Below are 22382 nucleotides of genomic sequence, written 5' to 3'. Positions count from 1 at the left end.
CGAGGAGCGTGACGCTTTTTAAAGCCCATGATTTTCTGGCAAAAGCTCGCGTTTCAGGTGGCGCGGAAGGGTGAGCCGGGGCGTGCGTTCCGTTTAGCTACAAGCCGGCAATTACCTGTAGGGCATAATTGTCATCCCTTACGTTTTCCAGGACGGCGTCCCCTTTGCCCACCCCCTCCCTCCCCTCCCCCCCCCCAACGATTGCCCGTGTACTCGCCCCCGCGGCCAGGGCTACCGCCGATGAGGGGCGTCGGGTCACGCGAGGCCGTGCCTGTCGCAGGAGTCCACGCGACGCGGAGAACCACGCGATGCCGAAACAACACCGACTTACCTTGCCTGTATCAGATTTCTAATTACTAATTTACTCCCGACCCGGACTCCTGGCCCCTCTGCTACTTTACAGCAGAGACCACTTTCGTGCTCCTTAAAAGCCGACTCGGCATTGACGTTGCCTTGCGCGAAAGTCGATTACGATCTAACGTACTGCAATCTCTGATCGATAAAATACACTGCTTTCACGCTCTCGCAGTTGAGGCTGTTTGAATTTTAGATATTGCAATATTTTTGTCGCATTTAGGATAAGAATGTCGAGAAAGCGAGCGTATTAATGATACGCTGGTTGCGAAAAGTCTAACCAATAGTGCCAACATTTGACCGATAACAAATTGTTGATAAATCCAACTGAGATAAGCAGTTTTTTCATTCAATATTAGTTTGAAATGTTAAATAACTAAGTGCAAAAATGTAAATTGTTGGATTAATCACAGTTCATCAATTGCGACTGACTACTTTATGCAAGCAATACAAACATATGTATAGCGTAACTATATAAAGAATATTTGAAAGAAACAGATCGATCGACTTACCACCCGTTGACGGAAAGAGGTGCTCGGGACTCGTAAGTAACCGTTCTAACTAATGCAACTCTGTCGAAGTGACGTGCTATTTACCTGCAAGAGAAAAAAAAAAATAATGCAATAAAAAAATATCGCCGATGGCTTTCGTTTTGAGAGCGCGGATTCGTGCGAAATGGAGAACATGATGGAGGAACGCTGCTGAAAAGCAGAGGAGACGAAGGCGGACGTAATCGCGAGAATTAATTATTTCCATGCACGAATGTCATGTGCCTCCTTGTAATTACCCGACGGGCATAATTTAAGGCAAGCTAGGTTGTTAACAATATCGTTCACGTTTCGGAGTTCGCCTAGGTGGTGAAGACCCTTTCGCTGGCAGAAAGGAGGGCGGTCGGGTGGGGGGAAGGGAGGAGGGAAGGGGGAGGGGCTGTAACGTTTAGTTCTGTCAAAGGACGTGATTCATAACCGCGCGGCGACACCAGCAATAGCCATAATACCGCGGAGGTCCAACGATATATTACCTTTATAAATTAACGCGCAAAACTTCCGCAGTTGACTCGTGTAATCATTAATTTCACGTATTATCGTAAATATGCAGTTCGCGATAGCGCGAGCGTTATGTCAGACACTAAAACAAGACGACAAAAGCACAAGCAGCGTTTTAAACGCTGATACTTCCTGGCAGCTTCATTTAAAGCCGCGAGGAGCTTAATTTGCATCTTCGCGTCACGTGCCGTGTCGTTGCGCAGCGTTATTCCGCTGTTCGGTTTTTTTTCCCCCCTCCCCGCGGTTTGTTATTTGAAACGATAAAGCTCGCTCCTTCAGTAATTACTTGCGATTACTGCGCGCAATGAAATTCAAGCGGATATCGTGACCACCGATGAGAACCGCCCTTTTTCGTTACGCACGGGTGACTTAAGCGGCGCATCTCGTATCACGATTAGTCTAATGCGCTTCCGCCGCTCCGGTGTACCGCGTATTATCATTCCGTGCCTCATAATTCAGCGAGATCTCGGCTTTGAGAGGCTGTGCCACCGCGGCAAAGTTATAACATTTACTCACTGCCGTTTAACCACTTATCACGTCGGATCTCGGCTTCTGCATCGCGCCCAAAGGCAGATTCGTAGAGCACGAGGGGATCGAGGAGCGCGTGCAGGGTTTATGAGAGCGCGAAAGAGAGAAACAGCGAGGAGAAGATGGTTCGACGAGGAAGAGAGAGAGAGAAAGAGAGAGAGAGAGAGAGAGCAGGCTACTAGAGCGCGTATCCATTACGCGCGTGGAAACGTTTACGTGAACGTGTGCAAACGTACGTACGTACGATCCGCCGCCCTCGCGTCGCGGCTGATCGTGATTACGCTCGCATGCTTCAAGGACATATCTGCCGGATATCAACCCGACTACTCGACCTGGCTTAAACGTTTACACACCGACTCGCCCGTCGTATCCGGCCGCCCTTCACGAACAATCTCGCGCTCGCAGCCGCCGAGGATATTTATCGATTCCAATTGGATTCATGATTGCGTCTAAATGCTCGGCGGTGGCCGCTGCTGAGCTAGGCGAATAGATACGCGATTCTGAATATCGCTTGTAGATCCCGCACGATGAGCAAATAATCCCTCTAGCACGTAATACAAAAGTGGTAGACGATGAAGCGAAGTGCACTGCTGATGAGAACTATATTCCATTATCGTACGCAGCGATAAAGTAACTCACGTAACACTAAAGTAAGTGCGCGTTCTCAGAACGTTGAAATAATATCATGAAACTTTTAATTAATGGGCAAATGAGAACTACTATCAAGTAATTTACCTATTTCCTATTGCCTCATATAGCTGAAAGAAACTGTTTAATACAATGTAAATAAAAGTACACGCAAAGAGTAGTTAATGAGTAATTAATGAGCGGCCATAATTACGGCAGATGTATTTCGGTATTAATAAGGCCGCAAGCTTTATACACGTATATCACTTGTATCGCTTATGTGCAATATGTTTTTTTGCGTTTTAACAACGAAAGAAGAATATAAAAATTTGAACAGCGAGATCGTTACTTCCACATCATAAATTTTGATAGGCGAATAAGATGTGTGGATAGGAAAAGGTTGCAGGTTAAGCAAATATGCCAAAGGGTCTTTCTGGTAAGCTCTGATGTGGTCTACAGTCTCGGCTTAATAACCCTCGACCTCGTCAAACAAACGCTTCTAACCGGCCTCTTCGCCTCTGGCATTGAGAATTCTCGGCGATAATGCAAGTTGAAAAAGACGTCAAAGGTTAAGTTGCACATATGTAAAACTAATCAGAAAGTATACAGATAACGTTACGCAGTGTTGAACAAATATACGCATAAACGGATTTTGGTTCAAACTTGCAATAAAAAAAATATAGATTTGTTCTACTTTTCTCATTTGACATAGCTACTGCGGATTCTACGCTTCACAGTATAGTATTATAGTTTTCATGAGTTCTATATTTCGCAGACTAGCTTTCACGGCTTTGATTTCCACAGATCCTAAAAATTACGTATTCTAGATTGCATATTTTTAGATTCACGAATTATGAAAGAAGTTCGGTACAAGAGAAAATTTTCGTAAACGGTGCATTAAGGGCTACAGGAAAAAAGAACAGAATTCATACGTGTCAAGAGGTACTTTGATATCAAAAATTCGGGGAAAGCTACGAGGAACGAAGTAACAGATTATATCGTTGCGCCGGCCGCGCCCGTGTGTACGAGCGATGCAAGAGGAACCATGAAGAGGGGAAGCGTGGCGAGTGGCTCATCGACTGGTACAGACTAGTACCGATATTACCCTGCACCCTGCACGGCAAGGGAGCAAGGAAGTGAGAAAGAGGGACAAAGAGAGAGAAGGCGGCCGAGAGAGATAGGAGTATGTAAGCTCATAGGTATCCACTTCCCTTCCGCGATCAATTAATTCCGGACACTAATGCTTTTCTAAAGACACACACCCAACCGGCTCACCACTCGGCCGATAACCAACTATTCCGAGAGAGCTGTCGGAACCATCGAATTGCACGTCACGCGATTCCTTCGCGATTGCAATGCACTTCCCTCCGTCGGGCTAACACACGATTGCTGCATAAAAGAATATGGACAACACATTAGACATTGCTTATTCCGGCTGTTCATTGAACAATTGTACTTTACTCGCTTTTGGATTTCAAATTGAATCGAATAGTTTTTAATAATCCGCAGAAATACATTATAAGAATAGACGAATTGTAAAAATATTCAATACTCGCGCAAAAACTTGCAAATTCTGCTCGTTAAATTTCTGACTTTTACAGTCACGGGGTCTCGGCGTGTACGATAAGTTATCGTTGTGTTCGGTCTCACCTCCCCCTCCGTTCGCGTTGGAAAATCGACGAAGACTCTGCGTAATAGGCACCTATCTGCACGTTACTCCGCGTCTACGACGACTACGAGGCTGGCTCTCTCCCCGGAGTATTCTAATTGTGAGAGACAGTCCCAGGAAAATACTCGGCGGAAGTTTCCTGCAGCTCCGCTCCTCGAGCATATCGCCGGTATTTCAATGTGCCACTAACACCAGCGTCCCCGCCACCGACGCACCAACTCTTACCTTTCGGTAACACCTACGCCATTTCCCACCTACCGGCCCCATCCTACGATGCGCCTCCCCCCGGACTTCATTCCGAAAGCAAAATTAAGTACCTACGAGAGATGGTAAATACAGTCACCGGCGTACGTCCCGGGGTAGGTAAACTCGAGATTGGTCGCGTCCCACTTCGATAGGGAACCAGACGCACGTTCCACGAAATGCTTTCCTTGTTCGGCTTAGGTATAATGGAGAATCGAGATATTCTAATAATAACGTCGTCGTGTCATCTGCTTACAAGTGTAGATTAATAATTCCGAGATTTAAAGGAATAAAATTGTAGAATTGTAATAATAAAATATTTTCAGTGATAAGAGTCAACCACACGAGCGGCAGTATAATTGATTTGTATTGATCGCTAAATACATTGTAAAAAGGTATTTATGAAAATAATAAACCTTTGTAATATTTTAAGATTTCTTTCAATCACTCGCCTGTCGAATGATCTCGCTAATATGACATTCAGTTCTGTTAATCCAAAAGTACTAATTGTTTATGACATAAATTATAGGAGCTGCAGAATTTTTGGATGCACGCGTCAGCTATTAAAGTATAGCGATCTTTGAAAATGAGAAGAAGCGTCAACGGAGCTTTTGAGAAGTTCTCGAGAGTGACGTTGATCCCTCTCCCGTTACCCGTTGCGACTGTCACTCACAATTAGCCGTCCCGAAGGATCTGCCAGCTAAGAAGAGAAGGAGCTCTGAGAAAATAGAGGAGAACAAAATAAAGGGCGGGAATGTAAGATAGCAGGAGCGCAGGGAGAAGGCGACTACCGCTTGACGGCGCATCTTACATGACAGTCTTTGTATTAACTATCAGGTAACTTCTTCCTGTCAACCCTTTTGCGCCCCCGTCTCGTTGTTCCTATGCCGAGAGCCTCTTTACTTCGAACCATTCAGAACCGGATGAAGCAAGAGAGTGAGAAGAAGAGAATAGAAAGAGAATAACGAGGCGAAAGAAGATGAGAGACGAGGAAAGCTAGAAGCGAATTAGCACTCATCTTGAGTGTTAATTCCGTAAAACGCTTCCAAATGCAGCGAGAACACGGCGATGTCAATATTGCGCGCGAAAAGCAGTGGAATTTCTATTCTAACAATTATTTGATATAATCGTTAAATATCCATGAGCACAGATACGGAACTACAAATTTAAATCGTTGCAAGTTTTGCAAAATTTAGGTCACCGAACGTCCAATCATACGAATAATTTATTCTATTCTAAAAGTCTACCACTCGCAGCGCGAAATTACAAGCTCGCGTCACATTGCGCTCACGTTCACACACTTTTCGACACGTTTGGCGACACTTACACACGCAGACATTATCTGAGGAGAGCGTGAACGCGCCCAGACGAAGGTGCTACGCCGTAGGGGCAGGGACAGCTCATTAATATTTAGACGTATTTTGAGCGGCGAGCCACTACCACACCGCCAACGCCAGCCGCCGTCGTCGTCGCCTTTATACATAATTATTCGCGCGAGATTGGCGAGCGCTGGGCGAGCTTCGTTGCCTTGAAATTTCCCGCTGGAAAATTTCCAGTCGCTTTTTGAATTAATTATTGCACGTAGAGAATATGATAAAATCAGATTCATAAAATATAATCTGAGTCTTCCATCGACACATCGAGCACCTCCAACGTCTACAAGTTTGGTCTACAAGTTTTGTCTACAAGAAACCACTCGCCTGAATGTTAATGTAATTCACTCTTTAAAACAACTAACACATAAACACTTGAGAAAATTATATATTTGTGACAATACCGTCTGCGGAATTAAATAGAGTACGATTAAAGATTGACGAAAATAGTTTCCAAGTCGCTCCATAGACGCCCAAAAGCGTAATTTTGAGTGATCAGGGCGTATTCATTTGCTTGCCGTTAATTAAGCTTCGTCTACAGCCCGACTACAAGCGGGAGAACATTCCAATGAACAAGAAAGTAGTTTCTGGAAGGAATACGGCCATTTTTGCCACGAGCGCCGTAAAGTTCTCTCGAATATCGTATTTACATTGTGACTCTCTCATTCCCTAGGAATAAATATTGATTCTATTTCTATTTCTAGACTTTCCGCTATCAGAAATATCGCTGTGGTTTCTATAGTCTGACCTGGTAATTCTACCGTGTAAAACGATTGCTGGCCATTTACCCGTATGATTTTTATTAACGAAATTTGCAATTTACGTTGCTGGAAAAATAACAGAGCGTTATGGAAAACGTCATATTGTCTTGAGAAAATTTACAATTATTTTCAAGTATATCATAAAAAATGTTCTGCAAATTCAACATTCTAGACAAAATACGCTGCACTGCCTTTTCTGTCAAAAGAATATTACAATACGAGCGCCGATTTAAACAGAGAAGAAAGGTAGCACCGGCGAACGGTGGGAGGTCTCCTTTGCCAGACTCCTAATCGATTGCCGCGAGTTTTAAACTTTAGCCGTCCCCTCCGACCTCCTCCTCTCTTTCTCTCTTCCGTTCAGCTCGCGAAGCCGCCGACGACGGCAGGTCGAGGTGGAGAGAAGCGAAAGAGAAACGGCGGAAAACGCGAAAAGACGGCAAGCCAGAAGGCGGAGAAACAGAAGACGGGAGAGAAGAAGAAAGCGAAAGAAAGAGAAAGAGACGGCGAAGTCTGTAAATTTTCTTACATTTTATGAGCCATCAGAATTTCATAACCTCGAGCCAGTCCGCGTGGTACTTTGCACAAGAAAAGTTTCCGCTCGCTCCTTTTCTTCCGTCTTTCTCGCCCTCGTAGCTTTCTCGCGGCACTTTCAAGGAAGGGCGAAGATGGCTCGAGGAGAAAGAGGGTAGAAAGCCTGGTGTGTGCAGCGGATCATTGCAAGATAACGCTAAGACGACGCTCAGTTCTCGCGTTAGTCTCCTCTGATTCTTCAATCCGCTTTATGTTAGACGCATGGGAGATTGGGCGAAGCTGCCTTAGATCATAATATCGTTTAAAATGACGGGTGGTAAGAAGCTCGTTCTAAACACTCGCGATTTCGCTCTTCCGCATTCTACAACCGTCTATACAACCCATATAGCTCTGTGTTGAGGAAAATGTAAAATGCATGCCAATTATTGAACGACTAACGTTTCTGCTTGTCACGTTTCCCTATCAATAACACATTGTCGCTAATTAATATTTTAAGGGACATTTCCTCATACTGTAGAAAGTAGCCTACATCCTTAATAAAGTCGTTTCATTAAAAGTCAATTGCAAATGCCGTTTGTAATGTTATTTTGACACTATATTTCACGATATTTTTTTATACAATATTTTTTGAAACTGACAAATTTGTCGAATTGTTTGAAGAAACAAATCGACATTGTGATTCAATTTTTCGCATCGCGCGTACATGATTTTATTTCGTAAAATCGAGGCTACGAATTGTTATTTTTGCCGACCACCCAAACACCGTAATCCCGGGCTTTCGCGTTCCTGATTAACCAAATACCTAGTATACGAGCGAAAGCTCGTGGAAATGCCGCGTTGACGTGCTTGCGTGCTTCGTGGTCGCACCTTCGCGTGACTTCGCGCTTAAATGGCTTGATGTGCTTGACACGAGCCTGCCGATCGCCGATTCGTTAATTTGCGACCCGTTCCCAGAGAATGTTTCACAAATCAGTATCACACAAAACTATGTCTCGTTCCTATGCGGTTGCTAAAAAAAATCATTTTGCCCGTTTCGAGAGAGAGAAAAGGAATATAATAAAAATTAGCATCGAAAAATCTAATAAATATAAAAATATCATGTAAAGAAATGAAAATAATGTTATAGTGTTAGAGTTATTTTTATAATTTTCTTAATAAGTTCAAATCCATAGCAATGTACTGGAGTGGAATCGAATGTCAAATGAAAAAGTTACTCACTAATTCATTTCCGCTCATTTCAATTTAATCCGGTGACTTTTAGGGTCAAACCGAAGTAGTTATTCTCATACTCAAATCATTCTACTTTCTTTGAGAAATTCATTTTTAATACAAGTTATTAAACTTGTATTCTCTGATCTATTCATTCGCCGTTATAATACTCTTGACACGCCATTATATCGTAATTCACAGATTTCAAACAGTTTTAGCTCCAAGAAGTCTATAATTTCGATAATTCAACGAAATTACTACTGCAAGATATTCACATCACATATTTATAAAAGTAAAAGAAGTATTTTATGCACAACTGAATTTATTCTCCGGGGAAAATTGACAAATGCATTATTGCAGTAGTTAGACTGTACAGATTTCGGTCTTTTTTTCCTTTCGAAAATTACTCTGCAAAGCATGCTGCAAGTGGGCGGTTCTCGCCGCCGTAGAAACGGTGAGAACAGAATAAAGGTTGTCCTTGCAAGAGGCGACGAAAGGAGAAATAGACAGAGAGAGAGAGAGACAGAGACGGAGAGTGGCGAGTAGAAAAGCCCAGAATCGTGTCGGCCATGTTGTCAGCAAAGTTTCGTCCTCCCTCTTAAATATAAATGTATATGTGCGAACCGGCACGATAAAGCGTCTCCTTTGGCAAGTTCTGCGTAACTATAGTCTACATTGTCTCGTGAAAACGCGTACACACACGCCTGTCTGTCGTGATCCATAAAGAGCCATTAAGAATCGACACTAGAATACTGCATAAAGGAACGAATGCAAATCTCAATGAACATTTCACAAATATGAATCACGTGACTTAAACGATTACGGATTATACGTTGTCTTTAGAATAATTCTAATTTTTATATCACGGATTTAATTAATCAATAATAATATTTTATACTATGTACTTAAAACTCAAACTACATCTTTTTCATTTGCATTATAGTCTAAAAATTTCTCCCTTATTTTCATCGTCTTTTACAAATTTACAATTTAACATGAGTAATTATTTTTATAAAATCCGAAATTATGATCTTTTATCCCATTTATTTCTTCATATAGAAGTATGAAAAACGTATGTAATCTAACGAGATCTTCGGCTCCCTTTATTACGAGTATAGTTTCATCCAATCGGCACGGAGAACACGCGCCGCGAAATAATTGCAGTCTTTCCGAATCATTCACTATATTGGCCGATATAATCTCATCGCCTTATCCACGTCCTATCCATTTTGCCCTTCTACGTGATATATAATATAACTAACTTTGACAAGAATGTTCTGCACCAATGTGAGAGCGGCTGAACATTCGCAAAAAATGAACGTACACAAGTTGTTCAACGGCACTGTAACTTTTTTCACATATACACTTTTACCAATTATTACTTGTAAAAATATAGTATTAAAGCTTTTTTAATCTCACCTAACTTGATTTTGATAAAAATACCATTTAAAATCAGTAAATTTGTGTAAATTAAGAAAAAAGAAATTGCGGCGCGATTAGGCTTATTATTTTTTACTGTTTAAAAGCTTATTTTCTTCCTAATGTTACTTAATAAATCACTTTGTATAAGATCAAATTTTGCGTCGTACATGAAATTAATTTTTTGTTAAGTATCGTTAAATATTTATCAATGTTTATAAATAAATAACAGAAAATAATTTATGTAATTTAGAAAATTATTAGCGGAAGAAATAGGCAATCCAAGATTCTATACGTCATAGTATTACTTATACGAAAGTCCAACGGCGATATTTCAGTAAAGCAAGTCGAACGCAATGGTTCAGAAAAGATCGAATCACTCGCGTTTCGGTCAAGTAATCCGCGTACACGTAGTTACCGTTTCCCTTCTCAATCTATGAGCCTACACGATCTCTTTCTATCGGCAGACAGGTGTTTATCCGACCGTATGCGCAAACACTACTTCCACCCTTCGCAGCCAAGCACCTCCAGATTGATTCAACGTAATGAAAAGAAACAATCCGCACTTCTCGAAGCTTCAAATTAGACGATCGAATAGTTTTTGCTATTCCAATTCACTTTAATATTTCTTTCTCGTTTTCATTATGTTTTAAATAATGCACTAACGGAGCTTAAATATCCGTTTTATCTATAATACAAAAGTTTAAAATAATATGTATTTTAAACTACCATGATTGCAAATTCTGTTTTGGTAAATAGAAAAAGAATAACCAGCAACAAAATTTGATAAATATGGAGAACGAGTAGATTATAATTAAAGTACTATTCATTTGTATTCATTTTGAATTTCTGACTCTTTACTGGATCGAAAAAGATCCAATATTGAAACTTAATGAATCATTATAAAATATATTAGTATTTTTATCACATTCTGCAATTTAGCTTTATTCCTGCAAAACAGTAGTACGAATATATTAGAAAAGCACAGGAATTTTTAAAAGATTTCCCAATAAAAACACCGGAATTAAAGAGCAATCTGTAATATAAATTATAACGAAGATGGTCACGATCACAACAACTCGGTCACGATTTGTCAGAAGTCAAGTATCCGATGAGTGTTACTTACTGCGACGATTCCAGAATATCAGCGAGCTATTGTTTCTTCCGAACCGAAACGGAGACGCTTAATCACACCGCCTCGGAGATCGCGGCCTGATGAGAGGGTGAGTGCAGCCGTTCCCAGCCGCGGCGGGCATTGCGTGAGTGCGTGAGTTCGTTCGTACGTGCGTTCGCGCGTGGCGTGCGTGAAAGGCTTTAGAATCGCGTACGCGCGGAAATCGCCGTGGAGATTCTCTCGGCCGTGGATATCTTCGCCGTCGGTGGTACGTAACGATCCCCGCTCATGCCGTGAGAATCTCTCGCGGGCACTTGTCTTGGGCAGCCGCCAGGAGGAGCCGCGGGGGTTTCGGAGGAAGCTAGGTAATGTGGGAGGAGGTGAAGGTGGAGTAGAAGCCGCGGGGGTGGAAAGGGGAGGGTGGATGGTGGTGGTCCTGCTCGGAGGTAACGTTGGTTCCGGCGCATTCCGAGGACCAGGAGGGTTGTGGAGGGCCGCGCGGAGGTAACGCGCGGGAGAGGGCAGAGGTGTTCTGCCCCACCCGTACTCGGCTCTGATTGGACTACCCCCGCCTAGTCACCCCCGGCCATCCCTCTCGTCCTCTTCTACCTCCACCTCCTTCTGCTCCTCATCCTTCTTCTTCGTCATCCTCCTCGTCGTCGTCCTCCGCCTCTTGCTTCTCACGCTCCTTCTCTTGCTCTGCCATCCACCTCCTCTTCCGCCCGCCACCTCGCGCGGCCACCTTCTCTTCCGCCTTCTCCGCCACGCCACTTCTTCTCGTTCGCACTACCTCGCCTCTGGTCCGTCGCCGCGCGTAAGAACGCCCGCCTCTTTTTCGATGCACCGGAAAACAGGTGCGGAAGCCCGTCGTGGGGATTCCGGGATTCCTACTGGCTCCGGGAAGCGTCGGTGACTCCGATCTCCAGGCTTTATTCCCAGGCTTACTAGTCCCACCCGTTCCCCCTCCTCCCCATACCATACGTAGAGAAAGTACCCCTCTCTCCGACCGCGTTGAATTTTGAAAATTCTACAAGAGTGCCGGGGTCCATGCTCGATGTGGCATTTAGCTGCTTTCGGTTCCTTCTCGTTTCCAACGTACAGCGGCTTTAATAACGCAGACCTCGGATGCTCGATTCTCGCCCGATGTCGTTGAACCGGCGCGGTTTATATTTTATACACTCGTCTCGCGAGATTGACAAGGTAGAGTCAAGAATAGATAAACGAAAATTGTCAAGAAGAAAAATTGTCTTGACACAAACGTTGAAAGAAATTAACGACGGTGAGAGTTGTATTTGTAAATAAAACGAAATATATTCTAATATGTAAAGTAAGATATACACAATAGTTTTGCAACAAAGTGCAATTTCCATAAAACTTTTACAAGTTGGATAGTTCAAAACGAGCTTCATCAAATATTGTTTAGCCCAAAGTGCATCGACCTTTCGTTGTTCTCCTAGAAATCGACCAAGAACTTTTGAATCGAAATAATTCGCTCATAAATGTAAATCAGAATCGATGCCCGACATATTTGTCTAGTTAATAAAGTCGCATTTCATCGATGATAATAAAAGGGAAATAAAGGAAGACATGGAATCCGACTAGCATGTTTAAACTTACGGCATTTGAATAATAGAAAACTAATGAATCAATATAATTTTTGGAATAAATTTCAAACTTTTTATCCTTACTACGTGTATTCTGAAAAAATAATTTGTAGAAAATTGCGTTTTTATAATCTTATGACAAGATTTAATATGCCAAATTGCTCAAAGTCATGTCATTTTAAAAAGAATCATAAAACTGCGTTGGTCTTCTGATATCGCTGTTCAAATCAATTGCGAATTGACGACGCAAACCGACCAACTTGAAACAAAATGCGCATGAAGATTAGCCAGAATTGATAGTCGATATATTATCTCAATGAATAAAATCAAACATGCGACCATCATAGAGATTTGGCGAACGATAGCCATAGAAAGAAGAATGAAAAAGCGAGGCAAGAATGCCCTAAGGCGACGGCATTTCGATAATTGGAAACCAATGAGCCGACGGTAGGAGGATTTTCGGGGTAAAAATCAACCCTTCTACCCTTCGTTCAGGCCCTAATGAAGCAAGCCTTCAGCGTTGCCTGCCGACGTGCATGCCTCCGCGTCGTATTAATTGCCTACCCCCTCTGCATTTCGCGTCCCTCATCGCCACTGTCGTCCCTCTGCTTCCCCGGGCCCCATCTAATCCTTTCCATCGTCTTCTTGCACCGTCTCACAGTTACCCGCGATAGCGCATTCTTCGACAAATTGGATCACGCTAGTACGCGAGTACCCGCTATAGTTATATCACCAGTGGACTCGTCAGGCTAACCGGAAATTGTCGATGAGACCGAGTTACAAATCGCTGGCAACGCAATATAACCATCGCTAACGTTTACCGCATTTGCAGAACAGAAATTACAACGCACTGAATTCATGATAACGTGACAATTTTTCAAAAATTCTACATTATCATCTTTCAGAGCAAAATGCGAAAATTGTACTGCTAAAGTATCTGTGAATAATCTAGTTTTTATAAAAGAAAAGAAATATTGGCTGTAATGTTCACTCTTTACACGAATTTACTTTGTAATAAGCATGAATATTAATGTTCCTCAATAATGACAGAAATCTAAAAATTCTAACTTTGAAATATTTGCAATAATCGATGTTATAGAAATATGTTGCATTTTTATCCATCTATTTGCATCGATAATGTAATAACCTCATAGTCGACAAACAAATCAGTTCATATAAAAACTAAGCGACGGATAATATCTATCATCGAACAGACAGTCGATAATCATGATTTGCATCTCGATGAAACATTCTTCTTTTTATTGTTTTGTCGTGAAAGATTAAGCATGTGACATTTAAACGCTCGGCGGTACTGATTATTATTCTCGCCATTCATTTATCTTAACAACGAAAGCTGACGCAATGTAAATTACATTCCGCCGCAATGGTATCAATAAAACATTACTTATTGTTATTTCGCCGAATCTAATACATATTCTACAGAGTTTAATATAGAAATCTAATTATCGCATGAAATAATGACCGTGGCGATGCGAAGGAAGAAGTAAACGGAAAGTTAAAATAATCGACCGCATAAGTCGCGGCAAAATTACCGGAATATGCGTATAATTAATTATTCATTAATTAAGCCATCGTCTGTACGTGGTTTAGCTTGCTGACGTTAAGCAATTAATCACGCCCGTGACACGTTGCTTATGATAGATGTCATATGCGCGAGCGTTGTAATGCACACGCCAACTTGCGTTACCCGATCTCGTAAATGTAAAATAGAAAAGTGAAATATATAACGTTGATTGTCAGTTAAATAGTTTCTTACTTTCTTAAGTTAATTAAGCGGGGAGCTGAATCGCTGATAATAACTTTATAATTGCCAAGCTCAAACTGACGTATTTAATCGTCTCGCGTTTTATAATAAATCGTCATACGTTAGACGGCGAATTTGCTAAGACGTTTCGCGTGTCGCGGTGCAAACTAAACAATATCGGAAACCTCGAAACGTTTTCAATCGGTGAAAGCCTCATCCCTTTCTCGCGTGGCTTTAAGGTTGTGCAAGGTTAGGGCAATTTTAGACGTAATTCCGTTAGGGCTTCAAGTCAATATAATCAGCGAATGCAGGGTGGCTTTAACCACAGTGGCCGCGCCGCGCCGCGACTCTTCCACCCAAATTCTAACCCCTATATATATACAATCTAGCTTTAAAATCTTTTTTTAACTAACTGTTATTATCGTGGTGCGTGCATTGATCCGATTTTCTGAAAATTCATCCCCTGATTGGAAAACAACGATTACTCCAATCTGCAACGCGCTTGAAAATATTTTATTTTTAAATCTATCGAAAGCGAAAGGCTTAAATTAATAAGATATTGAAATATAAAATCAATACGTTTCGATAAGAATATTAATGTAAACTGGAATTCGTGTAAGAATATATGACGCAATATTGCAGTATTTTCGCGTGTGTAAATGTAAGTACCTACATAAGACGGTGTACCGATAGATCCCACAGTAGCATACGAAGAGTCTCTTGCTTCTTTCCTTTTTGCACGTTTCTCGCGATCACTACAATCTCAAGTACTTGTAACAACACTTGAAAGACCGGTACCATTACTTTCTGGACTACGTAGAGATGACTGTCGCGGCTATCGTCGAAATCGTTCATTCAGAGACGGTGTTGCGGCTTTTAATCAAAATGATGAAGCCGCGATTGACGTTTACCGATTCTTGAGCACGATGAAGACGAGCGTCTCCGGGCGCGAGATGTGGCACACCCCGAGACCTAGACACTACTGAACCAGCCCCATGGCAAACCTTGTTAACGGCAGTCGACAACCAAGTTTAAACTTCGGGTAACAATTCCCCTACCAACTCACTCATTCTCTCTCTCACTCTCTCTCTCTCCCTCTCCCCCTTCCCCCCCTCTCTCTCTCTCGTGTTCTCTCCCCCTTCTCGTTTGGAACCCGATCTCTCCCCCTTTGTCTCTCTCGTTTCCTGCGAGAGAAAATGACACTTCCGAAGAATTCTTAAAAACCGATTTAATTGTCCAAATTGATTATTCTATCGTGACACCGGCAGACTAAGTAACTGTTCGACTAAGTAACAAACGCGGGTTTCTTTGGTACTCCAATGATAACTTAGGAAACAACACGTTACTTGATGTTCTTGCAAACATCAAGGTGCTTTGATCTGCAGCTATTTAGCTTGCCACAAGACATCAGAGTATTTCGAACTAAATTCCGGAAACTTGAAAACAATGCGTGAAAAACGTCGATAGTATCAGTCGACATGCAGTTCTTAAAAAACGATTTTGAAATGTATTTTTTTGTCTACTTTGTGAATGTATCACAACCCTTTATCTTGCGGCAAGATCATATAATATTAATAATACTAATAAAAAATCAAACACAACATCTCGATTTAACAGTAGAATTATTGAATAATTTCAATATATTTTATATGTTTTAGCTTTAATTTATCTAAACGTGTCGAGAGATAAGAAAACAGTACAAGACTCATAGCCTAATTATAATTTTGAGATAGAGTTTCAAGTTTCAATTCTAAGTAATCAAGATATCCGACACCCAATCACTTTCGTGATGAATAAAAAAGCTAATAAAGTTCACTTCGGCTTAACATAGATTTCTTAGAGTGTTTACCAAAAAGTTTTATTTACGAGCAGTGTCGATTTCGTTATACCGAACTGTACGTGTCCGCAAATACTTTGGCCTTCGTCGATTCCGTCGTCGGGAAGACGACGAGGACGAGCTAACTGTCGTTAACCCCGAATTCCGGTGATCCCTCGCGGCCCAAATGAAGAGCAAAGGGGAGAGGGCGAACAGAAGGTACCAAGTTCACCGCAACCTTCGTAAACGGCGCGCCGGTACGAAACTCGGTAGCCGCGTAACAAGAAAGAAGTAACTATCGTTGAAGCGGACTAGTTTGTTCAATGGCACGGGGACGCGAGGGGGCACGGAGACGCGAGGGGGAAACACAGGAAGGTGGGCCGAAGTTCCTCGCAAGAACAAGAACAAAGTTCCCGACCGAGAAGGCCCCCTCCGCCATCGCCCTCGATCCTCTTTCACCCCCTTGTGAGGTGTATACCCTCGCAGATGCGCACACTTCGCGCACAACCAGTTCACCTTGGAAACTTTGACGAAAACCAAATTCCAAGTGCATGCCCGCACGCCCCTCGAGCCCACCTGCGAATTTGCCGTCGCGACCGCGAAGTCGCGCCGTCTTCATGGTCCAGACGCGTCGAGCGACACGAGACGAGGAAGTCGCGAGGAAAAGAACGATGTTTTCAACGAGTGCGTGTGAAACACGTGAGATCGTGGTGTGCAGTGAGAAGGCGAGTGGTTTATAATAACAAGTGCCGCGGGAAAGACAGTGGATTTGCAACAATATGCAGCAATTATTTCCGCGTTACGATCATCGCGTAAATGAAAACGCGATAAAATTATCGCAGTTAATCTTCGCGTCGGTGACTTAAATATTTGTGTTCGAAAGAATTGCAGTTTGTCACACATACGCGCGTGTACATGCGAGATTATACGGCTTTTACATGCCTAATGTTTATGGAAATACGAAAATATTTTACGAGTTTCGAAATACACATCCGACTTCTTTAGAAATATACCTTTCAAAGTTGAAAGTTCGGCCAAAATCGTGGAATACTCGAAATCGCGTGGGATTCAAGAGAAATTTCTGATGTTTCTGGTACTCACTTTACGTTGGCGAGCGAGGGAGCTTCCACGTCTTCGACGAGCGTAGCGGTATTAGAAGCCTCCTGGATTACCGTAAGAGATTTCTCGCAACGTTCTGGGACACCGATTGTTTTCCCCCTCTGTTTACCGCGATTCTGATGCTGGAAAACACGTCTAAGAAGCTCAAAAAAGAAGACCTGTGATCGACGTTAGGCAACCTTACGAGGTCCGTCCGAACCGTCCGCGCCGCGACGTCGACGGAGAGCACCGATTTTCCACGAACAACCCCGAGAGGTCGTACAACACCACCGTCAAGAGGAGGACAGCGGTGGAAGAGAAAGAGGCGGAGGAGGTGGAGGAAGCCAAAAGAGGGGGAGATGGAAGGAGCTGGAGGAGGATTTCAAACTGGTATTGGTGCGGAGGAGACCGCCGACGTTGAACAGCACCGATACGCGGTTGTGTGCGCGCTTGCGAGGAGTTAGATTAGAGAGGAGGAGAGAAGTGAGTGAGAAGAGAGAGAGAGTGAGAGAATGAGAGAGGAAGGGAGAGAGACAAGGTTGGATGTGCGACGTTGGATGTGCTTCGGTGTTGGTGAGAGTAAAACTTTTCTCGCTTGTGTTCGTACGCACGCATCGACTCGTCTCCGAGGGAAAGAGCGAGAATGAGAGAGAGAGGAAAGAAAGAGAAAGAACGAGGAGAGACGAGAGGGAAGGAGAGCAAGAATGGAAGAGAGGAGAGAGCCGGAAGAGAGAAAGGGAGAGAGAGAGGGGAGCGGAGGAGCGAAGGGGGAGAAAGATAGGGCGTAGTACGATTTTGCTAGTACGGAGACGAGCTTCCAAGCAAAACGCGTGGTCCACCTCCGAGTTATTTCCTTTTCCATCCTCTTCCCCTTTTCCCGCCTCCCCCCCCCCCCTCCACCATTCCCCTACTGTCTCCTCATCCCTCATCCAGGCCCTACGCCACAGCTTGGACGGCACAAATTATTACCCGTCGCAGGTGCATTTTTTCCTATTCCCTCGCTCTCGCTCGCCCTCGCACGCCTTCCCGCGCTTCACTCCGAAACGTCCGTCGTGTGACAAGAAATTACGAGAGCTCGAAAGCGCGACCCTTCGCCTCGCTCAATTACCGGCAACGAGGGTAAACCTCCGCTCGAAAGTGCACGTAAACTGCAGCAGCCGGCGCGCGATCTTAGGAGAAATCGCGATGCATCCAGTGACGATGGACGCTGCGATTTTTTAAGGACGACGATAAAAAAAAACGCATAGAAAGAATACATTTAAATAATGAGATATCATAATTCACGAGAAGCTAAAATATCTTCGTATATATGAAAATCTCCTATATACTTATACATTTTTATATGTATAGCGCATATATTCGCAGAAAGGCATCATAACTTTGCAATTATATTATATGTCGGGCATTGATAGAAAACTTTGTGTTCTCTGATCGGCTGTTAACTACAATCCGTTTCCCGCGTTAACCCCTTTTTTTCCAACAAATTTATTTTGCGAAAGAGGAGCAATACATACTCTGCGTAATGCGCGAGCTTCCATGTCAGCTGTTTCAGCACTGTTTCGCTGATTATAAAATGCAATGTATCTTACTGATCCTATTCACCGACCGTATATATTTCATCGTAAATTTTCCACCGATAATTATTCATAGTTGTCATTGCAACAATAAATTTTGGAAAGTATCTCAACATAGAGAAAAAAATTTGATTTATCATAAAAGCTCCAAAATATTTTTGCATTCTCCCTCTCTGCAATTTTCTCTAACATTCTCCTTTCATTTTGCAGAATCTGTCCGGATTTCCGAGTGATCGAACGTAACAGCAATAAAGCGTGCGGTTAAAAGTGAACGTGTCCCTGAATGATATCGAAATTGTGTGACCGAAACGCGGGATTGCGGCAATCAAGAGACGGGGAGCGAGTCGCGGCGCTACTCAGATTCCGCGGAAAAATCGACGATACCATACGATCGTGGATGACGGCTCGTTCACCACCGACGGGTAGGCAGCGAGTTACCGAACGTCGAGTTTAATACAGATTAAGGAGCGCGGGGGGCTGGAGGGTCCTTTGTAGAACGCGTTTCGTTCGGTATTAGCTGGAAGTAGCTCGTAGAACCGTGGTATTACCTGGAATTACGTCTCAATCTACCGTGGCCGTCGACTAAACTAATATTAAAACTTTTAACGTAGTTAGAGCGCAGCCCGTGGTTGCTTTACCGTCCGTGAAGCTTCATGCTCGCTCGCTCGCTCTCTCTCTCTCTCTCCCTCTCTCTCTCTCTCTCTCTCATCTTTTAACTCATCTCTCTTTCTCTCGCGCAGACACCCCATGCTCTTCCCGTCCCGTATATTTATGTGTGTGTACGTGTGTGTATATGTGCGTGAGCTGCATTGACCGCTGCTGAACTTTGATGTGTTTCCTGTACAAAATTCACCTCCGAAGTCATAAATTAGCTACCGGAGACCGATGCGTTTCTCTTTGGCCGGCTCCCTCGAACCTGCACCAATACCACGAGCCGCCACTTCACCGCGCTCAAAAGCATCAAAAGCAAACGCCAGACAAACCTCATCGGTTTGCTGATGGTAGGAATTATGGAAGTATGTAACGGATGTTCAATCTAAACTGTCGCCTTATTTTTTAACATACCTCGCGCATCCACATAAAAGCAGCATGTAATTTTCTCTTCTTTTTACTGGACAACGATAACTAGCAATATTTTATATTAATGTCAAATGCCTTTGCCATGACAGATTAAATTTTCAAGATTCTATTTTTCATTGGTCGATTTGTTTTTCAATGCGATTTTGACGAAATTCCAATTTAAAAAGTAATTCACGATTAAAGACGCGATCAATATAATATTTTTGTCCGACTGTCACGATCGTGTCAATTATTTTTGACACGCCCTAGCATTGTTTTCGTTGGTCACTTTCACTTTGCCGATCGTAGCCTATCTTTAAAGTGCGTCGGCTGTCTCCGTTCTCACAGGGACAAAAACTTTTTATTCCGACGCTTAAGAAACGGCCGAGTCTTGCCAGATCGGAGTTACTCCATTTAGAATCTATTAAGTGAATTAAGTTCCACCAATGAAGTAGTTCTTCTCGCTTCGCCTCTCTATCTTTCTTTCCGCCAACCGTCGGCAACTTTTACTCCTTCCAGCTTCCTTTCAAAGTTGTCCGAGGACTGAGCGTCTGCCAGATGCGAAGAGACGAGAGGGAGGTAAATCGAAAATTTACTCTCAAATTCACACCGAATAATACGAAGGAACGAGCACAGCTAAAGGAAGACACCTTCGAATGTGGCAATCGAATCAAATACATTCAACGAAAATCAAAACTACCTTCTAGGCTGGAAATAATGTATCGATACTTGTAACTGAAACAATTAATGACATTCCACAATGTAAAGATAGAACGAACGTGTTCTGCATATAAACGTATGATACTTCCTTTTATATTCAAGCTATAGAAAGATATTGGTCGTTCCAGTTCCAAGACATTGATGCATTCAAGCATTCAAATCTCTTGCCTTACCAGACGTGAAAGATCACTATGAGAATTACGCGTGATAACGTCTGTCGATATTCGCCGCGTGTTCGCACGCGGACTGCAATTAAAACGCATTAGTATGCGCATCGATATCAGAGACTAATATCAGTCATATCGTCGTTTCAAACGATATTAAGATAGATTTCAATTCAATATAGTTATACAAATCGTTAAAAAATAAATCGAATTAATAAATAAAATGATTCGACAACAACTATTTAAATTAAACTGCGATCAAAATTAATAAATAAATTTCAATCGCCACGTATAGTTACTTATTTATGTAATATAAATCTAAAGCTCTCTAATTAGCGAGATTCGCATTTTTTAATTTATATGTTGCAAATTTATAAAAGTATGAAAACAATTTAGCTTTCATTTATTTCATTAAAACGCGATTCATCGCAATATTAAAAAAAATAGTAAAAATAAATTTAATCGATAAATTGTTTAATTTACATCAACCCTCCTCAACCTCTTATGTCGTTTCTCGCTTCGATCATTCCGCGCGATGCCGGCACAGCTTGTTTAATTGCAATCAGTTTCCATAAATCATTCGTCACAGTAAGCGTGATGATAACGTTGACAGATAATCCGTATCCAGTACAACGCTATCTCTGTCTCTCTGCTTTAATGAACAATTCCGATATTTACTTTAGCGCACCGACGCGGTACTAGACAGTCGACTCCGACCGAAGTTTCCTAAATGATTTAACTTGCAACCAGCTGTTCCGTTAATAAGCACATTTATGGCCATCCTAATATTGTCGCCAACGACATTTATCAATATTTTCGAAGCTAACGTTCATAACAATCAAGAATGAGTAATTTTTCATTCTAACTGTTGCAGTATTATAATATATTATTATAGATAGAAACTGACCTGACTCACGTCGGTCTAAACTCAAATCATGTAAGATTTTAATAGTCGAACAGACTAAAATTTTAAACATTTTCATTTAAACTAAATCTTAATTCAACATCGAGGTCGCAAACATTTTTATTAATAAGATCTCACCAAAAATATTATGCTGTTATCCCTAAGGTAATTAATTCTAAATTAAAAATTAATAATCAAAAATTCACTAATTAATGTATTTAACTTTTTAAAGTTTTACTAATTTAAATGTCCTCGCTTACAAATTATTATGTGCATAGTTTTATATAAATTTTTGTAAAAAAAAATATATTCTAAATTAACGTGTATGTGCTAAGTTCCACAACAATATATCAATTATGCAATTAAAATCTTGAAAAATCAAATAGCCTTGATTGTCATTCGACACGATGCAATAATCGAATGCGATACTCGAAACAATGCGCGCAATTTTACAATGTCATATCAATAATCTCTAGAACGTATTTCAAAACGCGGGAGTAGCGATCGCAGGAGACACCCTCGCGTCCGCGAGCCTCGAAGAGGAGTGCTGGAATGTTCTGCGCCAGCGATATTTTCATCCCTCCCCACGCGCATGTCCTATCCTCGAAATCCTAGAAAGCTTTTCCGTTACTTTCTCGCTCATCTTCCGGCTTTATCGTCATAGTAAAATCATAAATAGAGCAAAGATAAGAGTAATCAATCATTTCACATCTAATTATTTTCCTAATGTGTCTTTTGCAATAAGCTAATAAACTCAGAGCGATTCAATCTGCGAATAAATTGTCAATTCTCTTCATATTCATA

The 22382-nt window shown here is 42.1% G+C and overlaps 1 protein-coding gene across 8 annotated transcripts in view; it reads right to left on the bottom strand.

Annotated features, from left to right (window-relative positions):
- The window catches only part of LOC105670535 (serine-rich adhesin for platelets), a 258685-nt gene that overhangs the window by 145554 nt on the left and 90749 nt on the right, over positions 1-22382 (bottom strand). Inside the window, exons 1-2 of one of the 8 annotated variants that reach the window (XM_067360247.1) lie at positions 17161-18078; positions 867-950 (exon numbers count right to left, since the gene is read on the bottom strand). The exons of 4 other annotated variants lie outside the window; for them this stretch is intronic. The gene's annotated coding sequence lies outside the window, so the exon portion shown is untranslated. Of the gene's footprint in view, positions 1-866; positions 951-10886; positions 11541-17160; positions 18079-22382 lie in introns of those variants that run through there. 3 more of the 8 variants (XM_067360246.1, XM_067360249.1, XM_067360248.1) reach the window with 3 other exon arrangements.

The sequence above is a fragment of the Linepithema humile genome, chromosome 8 (genome assembly GCF_040581485.1).
Source record: "Linepithema humile isolate Giens D197 chromosome 8, Lhum_UNIL_v1.0, whole genome shotgun sequence".
Taxonomy (NCBI): domain Eukaryota; kingdom Metazoa; phylum Arthropoda; class Insecta; order Hymenoptera; family Formicidae; genus Linepithema; species Linepithema humile.
Note: the sequence above shows the minus strand (reverse complement) of the source record. Positions and strands in the feature narration are given on the sequence as shown.